This window comes from Cervus elaphus, chromosome 5 (assembly GCF_910594005.1).
Source record: "Cervus elaphus chromosome 5, mCerEla1.1, whole genome shotgun sequence".
In the NCBI taxonomy this organism is placed as follows: domain Eukaryota; kingdom Metazoa; phylum Chordata; class Mammalia; order Artiodactyla; family Cervidae; genus Cervus; species Cervus elaphus.
The window spans coordinates 80737148-80746681 of record NC_057819.1 but is presented as its reverse complement, the minus strand read 5'-3'; positions in this window follow the sequence as shown (position 1 = coordinate 80746681).

Genomic DNA, 9534 nt, shown 5'->3' with positions numbered 1-9534 from the left:
GGAAAAAAAAAAGTGAGCAAATAATCTAAATATTTTCCCAAAGAAGACATACATATGGCCAACCAGCATATGAAAAGATGCTCAACATCACTAACCATCAGGAAAATGTAAATCAAAACCATAAGCAACAAGGACCTACTGTATACCTTAGGGAACTATATTCAGTGTCTTGTAATAGCTTGTATGGAAAAAGAATCTGAAAAAATATGTATTTAAGTTGAAGTACTTTCAACTTTTCACCATTAAATGTATATGTGCATGTATGTGTGTGTATGTGTGTACACACATATCACTATACTATACACTTGAACACTGTAAATCAACTATACTTCAAAAAAAGTCCACAATGAGATATCACATCATAGCTGTCAGAATGGCTATTATTTGTTTTTTTAAATATAGAATGGCTCTTATTAAAAAGACAACAAACACCAAGTGTGGGTGAGGGTGTGGGGAAATGAGAACTCTTTTTTATAGTCAATTAATTTTTGTTTATTTATTTTTGACCATGTTGGGTTTTCATTGTGGCACATACGTCTTTATTGCTGTGCTTTCTCTAGTTGCTGTGAGTGGGAGCTACTCTCTAGTTGGGGTGCGCAAGTTGCTCGTCGTGGTGAGTTCTCTTGTTGTGGAGCACAGGCTCTAGGGCACATGGGCTTAGCCGCCCTGCGGTATGTGGGATCTTAGTTCTCAGACTAGGGATCAAAGTCCCCTGCATTGGCAGGTGGATTCTTAACCACTGGCCCATGAGGGAAGTCCTGAGAAATGACAACTCTTATAAACAGTTGATAAGCATGTAAATTGTGTAGTCACCATGGAAAATAGTATAGAAGTTCCTCAAAAAGTTAAAAATTGAACTACCAAACGATCCATCAATTTCACTACTGGGAATTTATCTGAAGAAAATGAAAACAATAATTAGAAAAGATATGTGCATCCTATGTTTACTGTACCATTATTTACAATAGTCAAAATACGGAAGCTACCTGAGTGTCCATCAATAGATTAATGAAGTTGTGATATATATACATATACATACACAAACACACGCACACAATGGAATTTTACTTTGCCATAAGAAGGAATGAAATCTTTCCATTTGCCACAGCATGGACAAACCTAGAGGGTATTATGCTAAGTGAAACAAATCAGACAGAGAAAGACAAATACTGTATGATTGCCCTTAATGTGGACTCCAAAAAACAAAACAAATGAACAAACTTAACAAAACAGAACAATAGATATGGAAATAAACAGGTGGTAGTCAGAGGGGAGGTGGTTGGGGGAGGAGAGAAATATGTGAGGAAGATTAAGAGGCTCATACTTTGGGTTGCAAAATAAATGAGTCATGGGTATGAAAATTATAGTGTGGGGAATATAATCAATAATTATATAACATCTGTGTATGATGACAGATGGTAACTACACATTGTGATGATCATTTTGAAACATATAGAAATTTTCAATCACTATGTTGTATAACATGAACTACCATAGCATTGTGTTGTAGGGTAATTATACTTCACAAACAATGAACAATCTCATAGAAATAGAGATCAGATTTGTGGTTACCAGAGGTGGGAGATGGGGTCAGGGAAACTGGATCAATTATAAAATAAATAAGTACAAGGGATGTAATGTACAACATGGTAAGTATAATTAACACTGTTGTAGGGGGTTCCCTGGTGACTCAGCAGTAAAGAACCCACATGCAGTGCAGAAGATGTGGGTTTGATCCCTTAGTCAGGAAGATCCCCTGGAGAAGGGAATGGTAACCCCCTCCAGTATTCTTGCCCGAGAAATCCCATGGACAGTGGAGCCTGGCAGGCTACAAACCATGAGGTTGCAAAAGAGTCAGACACAACTTAGCTACTAAACAACAATGTTTTACATGGCAGCTGTTAAGAGAGTAAATCTTAAGTGTTCTCATCACAAGGCAAATATAGCTTCTTTCTACTTCTTTCATTTTAAGCCTATATGAGATGATGAATGTTCACCAAACTCATTGTGGTAATCGTTTCATGGTACAGAGAGATCATTAAAGGCTGCAGACCTTTCACTTAAAGCTGGGAGGAAAGATTTCATTATGGATCAAAATTGGAAGAGATTATTCTTAATCTCAGTAGACCCATTTCCTCATAAATAAAATAGGGTGGTGTTTTTAGGTGCCCATTTCATGGGGCTGATGTAAAGAATAAATGAGATGAGGCATGTAAACACTTGCCCCAACGTTTCATACATGGCAATGGTTAGTTATTAGCAGAGTGTATGAAGAAATGTAAATCGCTGTAAGATGGAGAGACAAGAAGGGCAAAATACTTTTTTGTAAAGTTGTTTCAAGATCAACCAGTGATAAGAAAATAATTATAAGAAAACATTTTTAACTTAAAAAAATACCAAGTATCTGTTGGTAAACTGGAGTCCGACGTATCTCCAATAAGACTTGGCATGTTAAGAAACTCATCAAGACTCTAAGGAGATAACAGGAAAAAAATGCAACCCAAGCTAGGTTTCAAGTTGGGCCATGCTAAATGTCAAACAGACATAACGTAAATGTTGCAGTGAATATGCCCCAGGCAAGAGTCCCTCTAAGGTTATTGAGTGATATGAGAGACGAGTGAAAGGACTGCACAGTGAGGGGAAGTCTGACATCACCTAAGTCCCAAATGAAAATGGAAGCATTAAACTGGAGATGCACTTCTCCATTTCTTAAGTAGGTTCCAGGCTCCTGTGTGATGCTCAAATTTAATTTGTTTTGTCGAGTGTTTGCCATGTGTTCTTAGGTACTGGGACAGCTACAGGATCTGAAGATGAGTGAGAGGCATCCTGTTCCCAGAAGAGCTCTGGAGTCTGATGGGGGAAACACGTGAGAAAGTGGAGGAGGTACGAGGGAGTCAGTCTCTGAGCAGAGAGAGCCTTAGTCATCTGGGGACAGGGTGGGAGTGGGCTATGGTCAGAGAAGACTTGCCCAGGTAGTTGAAGGAGCCTAAAATAGAAGGCAGATCTATTTTAAGACAGAGGGCTTCTTTTTTAAATTTCATTTTTCTTAAAAATAGTTGATTTACATGTTATATTAGTGTCAGGTGTATAGCAAAGTGATTCAGTTATAGTAACACATATACATATGTCCATTTTTTTTTTTGAGATTCTTTTCCCAAATAGGTTATTACTGGAGTATTGAATAGAGTTCCCTTTGCTATGTAGTAGATCCTTGCTGATTATCTATTTTACATATAGTAGTGTGTGTATGTTGATCCTAATTTATCCCTCCCCCCCACAATTGTCCCCTTTGGCAGCCATAAGTTTGCTTTTGAAATCTGTGAGTCCTTTTCTGTTTTGTAAAGAAATTCATTTTTACAATCTTTTTAGATTCCACGTATGAGTGATATCATATGATATTTGTCTTTGACTTATTTCACTTAGTATGATCATCTCTAGGCCCATCCATGTTGCTGCAAATGGCATTATTTCATTATTTTTTATATTCCATTGTATATATGTATCACATAATCTTTATCCATTCTTCTCTTGATGAACATTTAGGTTGCATCCATGTCTTGTCCATTGTAAATGAACATTGGGGTGCATGTTACCTTTCAAATTATGGTTTTCTCTGTATATATGCCCAGGAGTAAGACTGCTGGATCATGTGATAGTTCTACTTTTCAGTTTTTAAAGAAACCTCCATCCTGTTCTCCAAAGTGGCCATACAAATTTATGTTCCCACCAATACTGTAGGTGTAGGAGAGTTCCCTTTTCTCCACACTCTCTCCAGCAGTCTTTTTGATAATGGCCATTCTGACCAGTGTGAGGTGATTCTTCATTCAGAAAGTTTTTCATATTGGACAGTCAGCCTACAATCTGCCTGACTACCTACCCTACAGCATAGACTCCATAACGTGCAGCTAACCTTACAACAGATGGCCTTAAGTCAGGGGCACAATTCCTTGTGAGAAATGCGGTTCTCCTAGCTATCACTGAAGGTGTTGCTCCCCAGACGTCTGCCACAGTGAACTGCTACATCTGCCAAGAAACCTGAAAAGAGAACAGTGCAAAAGAAAAATGCCACATTTCTGAGATAAGAAAATGTGGCAAGAAACTCCCTGGTGGTCCAGGGGTTAGGACTCTGCCCTCTCACTGCTGAAGGCCCAGGTTTAATCCTTGGTCGGGGAACTAAGATCCCACAGGTCACATGGCATGGCCTAAAAAGAGAAAGAGAGAATGTGACAAATTTCATGTGCAGATAAGGCAAAAAGTGAGTATCACTGAATGGTGAATTCCAGAGAAATGGACTATTCCCTGCCATAGCAGTGGACAGAGGATGTCGAATTCATCTCTGATTGCAGCGAGCCAGTGAGCCCTGAGGGAACTCAGGGATGAAAAGAATACCTGCCACCTAGCAGCCGCCAGCCTGCAGTCACTCCCTACAGTGAGCCCTGAGGAAACTCAGGGTGTGAAAACACAGGATCCTGGCTCCGGATAGCTGAGGTGCATATCCAAGGAATGCTTCTGTGAGCCCATACTTCTGCGTCTTCCTATACATAGCTTGGGTTACCTGGTTTCCTTTAATTAGCAATAATCTTTTGATGTTCAGACTACCCGCCCTTTGTTACAAAACTTCTACATAACTTGGCTCCTTGCCCCCATCTCCACCTCACCTCCTCAGAGCAGTTCTCTCAGGGTTACCTGAGATGCTGCCTCCCATAGCTTGAAGTCCTAAAAATTCCTGCCAAATAAAACATAACTCTCAACTTTTAGGTTGTAAATAATGTTTTCATCAACACCAGACAGAGCCAGTGACATAGGTAGGCACCTGCAACAGCAAACTCAGGGGCCACACAAATTGGAGGAGGTCCATGGTGTTTGTTCCTCATTCCCACCCTGGGATTGCCAGTCAACCAGCAAACTGGTGCACCTTGAAGGTCTGCTCTGTCCCAGGGCCACAGGAAGTAATCACCAGGAGCCTGAGGACCACAGAGTGCAGATAGAGGTGTGAGAGTGAGGAAGGGGACTTCTAACCCAGTCTGGGGGAATCAGGGAAGGCTTCTGAGAGAAGCTTTATGCTGAGACCTGAAAGATGAGTAAGGGGGAGGGAGGGCAGGAGGTCTTTCAGTAAGAAGGACGCATGAGAAGTTCAGTGCTGGGTGCTGAGGAGGGCGAGGGGAAAGGCCTCTTCCCTGTTTCTGGCTTTAAGTCTTCTCTGAAGACTCCCAGGTCTTGCCCTTCTTTAATCCTCTGCAAAGAGGAAGGCTGAGTTCCCTGATGGGTTTCTATTTTGTGTCAGTCTCAGCCTACTGACAGTGATGCTCTCTATCTGCGAGGAGTGCCTAGGGGCACTCACCCGGGCCCCTGCTACTTGTGACGAGTCTCCTCTCCCCCTGCTGGAGCCAGTTGTGGCTGGACCAGCTCCTATGGTTCTGATCATGATTGCACCTCACAGCAACACTCAGGGACATTTGAAAAGACAAGGTTTATTACTCACATGACCTGGAGGGTACAGGCATGCCTGGGGCCACAGTCTGAGATCATGGCTAAAGAGAGCACAAACCTGGGTTCTGCCTTTACTGAGGGTCAAGGTGGGGTGCCTAGGGTTTCATGAGTTCACTCTTTATTGAAAGTGAAAAGTAAAAGTTAAAATGCTAGTCACTCAGTTGTGTCCGCCTCTTTGTCCCCAAGGACTGTAGCCCACCAGGTTCCCCTCTCCATGGAATTTTCCAGGCATGAATACTGAAGTGGGTTGCCATTTCCTTCTCCAGGGGATCTTCCTGACCCAAGGATCAAACCCAGGTCTCCTGCTTTGCAGGCAAGAATTTTTTACCATCTGAGCCATCAGGGAAATCTCATTCTTAATTGGTGAATTTAAAACATAGGAATGGGAATGAGAAACATAGGAGCAGGAAGGGAGAAAGCAGGATCTCTCAAGTAGTCAGTTATCTAGGTCACCCAGAGCTCTACAGGTGGTGTGGTCTTGCTCTTTATGTAGTCATGTAGCTAGCAATGGGCTTACTCAATCAAAAGTTTAATGTCAGGCACCTATGATACAACAAATACGCTAATTGTCAGGCACTTACATTACAATATCATTCAAAGTTTAGTGCAGGAAATAGCACTGTAGATATTTTGGGCAGGGAAGGGTTTATCAGTTGTCAGTGCCCAGCACCTGACTGGAAAGACTGGAAGGAGGGAAGAGCTGGATCAAGGAGAGGGTCTCCATGGGTGAGTCTAAGAACATGGAAGAGCTGGTCCACAAGTGTAGCTCCTACCACTGAAGCCACTCATTTCACATAGATCTCCATAGTTTAATCAGGGACCAGGAGCCGTCAGGTAAGAAGTTGTCACCCCAGGGGAATTCTCTGGTGGTTAAGTGGTTAAGAATCGGCCTTGTGATGCAGGGGACACGAATTCTATTCCTAGTCAGGGAGCTAGGATCCCACATGCTGAGTAAGGCACAACTAAAACCATGGACAACAAGAGAAGCCCCTGCCCCACAACTGCTGAGCCCACAGGCTGCAGTGAAAGATCCTGAATGATGTAATGAAGATACCGCATACTGCAGTTAAGACCTGAAGCAGTTGAATAAATAATTTTTTTTTAAAGAAGAAGCTCCCACCCCAACGGATCCTTCATATACGCAGGAAAAATGGATGCTGGAACATTACTGCAGAAAAATCTCACGATTCCATAACCCAGCTTGCCAGATAAATAAATAAGGGCCACCATCTAATTTCCACCTTACTTACAACCAGAACCCGAGGTGCAAAGGCTTCTGTGAGTATAGTCTGGCTTTCTGACCTCTGCACTCAGGAAGGTGCCTCTGAGGGTGGGCTGGAAGGTAAAAGCTGATTCACAGTGTTCATTGCAGTGGGACACAGATGCTGGTCTACATTTCTTGACCAGGTAGAGCCTATTTAGCCTAGATCCTGGCTTAGGGGATTTGGTTTTCTTTTTTCCTCTCTACCAGTGATAGGGACAGAGTAAGAGGACAAAGTCTAGTGATTAAATCCTCCTAGAGGTCCCACTAGGGAACTGTGAGCAGAAAAAGTATGGGAGACCCCTGTTAGTTAATGATCACTCAAGAAAGCACGTTTGCTTGGGTACAAAACCAGGGAGGCTTGCTTAGCAACAAAACCACGCAACAGAAGCATAAGATGTGCCCCCAAACAATAAAAAAATAGTGACAGGAGACCTGTATCCTGCCCAGGGAGCTCAGCAAGTTAATAATCCCTAGGACACGCTCTCTGCACACTCGAAAAACAAGATTTGTGGACCTAGCTTGGCCATGCAGGGACAAGAAAACTGCCCTGGTCAACCTGGACGAGGAGCTGATGATGGAAGCATTATGTCTACTCAAGAAAGACAAGAAGTTCTTCTCCCCCTCCCCACTCTTCCACTGTTAATAAAACTGTAGCCCAGGAAATTCTTGGGGAAGCACCCCTTGCCCACCTGCTTGTAAGCCTCACAAGCCTCCTATTGTAATAAATCACTTCTTATCTATCACTTTGTCTCTCGCTGAATTCTTTTCTGCACTGAGACATAAAGGACTATGGTACTGGAGCTCTTTGGAGCCCCCGAAACGACACCAGATCGTTTCACCAGAATGAGCAAGAGGCAGGGTCTGCCCTATACACTGCACCGTTCCCTTGGATGGGCTGGTTCAAAGTCAATTAGCTTGTGCATTCTGACTCAAACACTAAGCTGTGTCCTCTAATCTATTTTGGTTTTCTTATTAGCTGACTTTATTGTGTTGTTTTCAGTTGTTTCAGAACTTGGGTGGGAACAGGATTAAAATTTATAGGGCCCTCCCAAGGAACACATCTTCTAATATGGCTGCAGTGAAAAGTGATGGGATAGAGAAACGTCAGTGAGGCTGAAGAGGCCCCTGGTTCTATTAGGTGTTTGAGTCTGGTTAAGGATCTTGGAGTGGAACCTATGAAGGGGAAGCCCCTTCTTCTACCTCAGGTGTGTGAGACTTGAGGAGATCCTAAAAGTCTACACATCATCATGTTTTCTCCTCTGCCCCTTCTCTTGACCAGAAGAGTTCTGAGGTGAAGAAAGATAGAGGGAGGCAGTAGAAAATGAGTGTTAAGCCACCTGGTAGACAGTCTCTCAATGGCTGCCAGGGATGTCTGCTTCCTGTATTCACATCCTTGTGTAATTTCCTTCACCTACACAGGGCAGGACCTACTGACTTGCTTCTTAAGACAGGTGACAAGACAGCACTCTGGATCAAGCTATGAAGGAAGGTGACCCCCATCTCGCTCACCTTCTCTCCCTGACTCTTCTCTCTCACTTGCTCTGATGAAGCAAATAAGGAGTCCCTAGGTCTCTCTGGACTTTGCTTTTTGCCAAAGTAGTTGGTCAAAAAAAAAAAACAACCCAAACAAACAAAAAGCAAAAAGTGGTTGGTTCATCCTATAGCAGGGGACCACAGCAAAATCTAAGCACCTCTGCCATTAGTGAATAGGGCCCCAAGGAAGGTTCCCAATACAGATAGCCCATGACTTGCAACGGTTTGCCTTACAATCTTCTGGCTTTAGATGACGCAAAGCAAATTGCATTCAGTAGAAACCATACATCAGATTTTGCTTTCTGTTTTAAAATTATTTATTTATTTATTGACTTGTTTTCAGTTGCACTGGGTCTCTGTTGCTGCACGCGGGCTTTCTCTAGTTGCGGTGAGCAGGAGCTACCCTTTGTCGTGGGCTCCGTAGTTGTGGCTCTAGGCCCGTGAGTGTGCAGGCTACAGTGGTTGTGGAGTGTGGGCCCAGCAATCGCAGAATATGGGCTTTACTTGCTCCGTGGCAGGTAAAATCTTCCTGGACCAGGGATCAAACCCATGTCCCCTGCACTGGCACGTGGATTCCTATCCACTGCTCCAGGGAAGTCCCATCCTATGCTGAACTGTGATCTTTCCCTGGGTAGTGATATCGGTTACAACGCTCTCTTGGGATGCTGGACAGTGGCAGCAGCCACAGCTCCCAGTCAGCCACGTGATCGTGAGACACTGACAACCATTCTGGTTTTCACTTTCAGTACAGTATTCAACAAATCGCATGAGACAGTCTGTACTTTATTATACAATAGCTCTATTGTATTGTTGGATGATTTTGCCCAATTGCAGGCTAATTACACAAGGATGTGAATACAGGAAGCAGACATCCCTGGCAGCCACTGAGAGACTGTCTACCAGGTGGCTTAACACTCATTTTCTACTGCCTCCCTCTAAGTGTTCTGAGCTTGTTTAAGATAGGCTGGGGCTATGCTAGATAAGGTAAGTAAGTTAGGTATATTAAATGCAGTTTCAACTTATTATTTTATAACGTGTGGTGGATTTTTCAGGATGTAACCCCATCAAAAGTTGAGGAAGATCTGTTCTCATTGCTCAAGATCCCAGCATCTACCTCCCTAAGGCAGATAAACAACTAAACAGACCATACGGACCCATGACACCCAATCTTCCAGAATAAAAACTAAGGGAACAATTTAAAAGTTAACCAAACAAACAGGATGGGGAATGAGATTATTCTATAACTA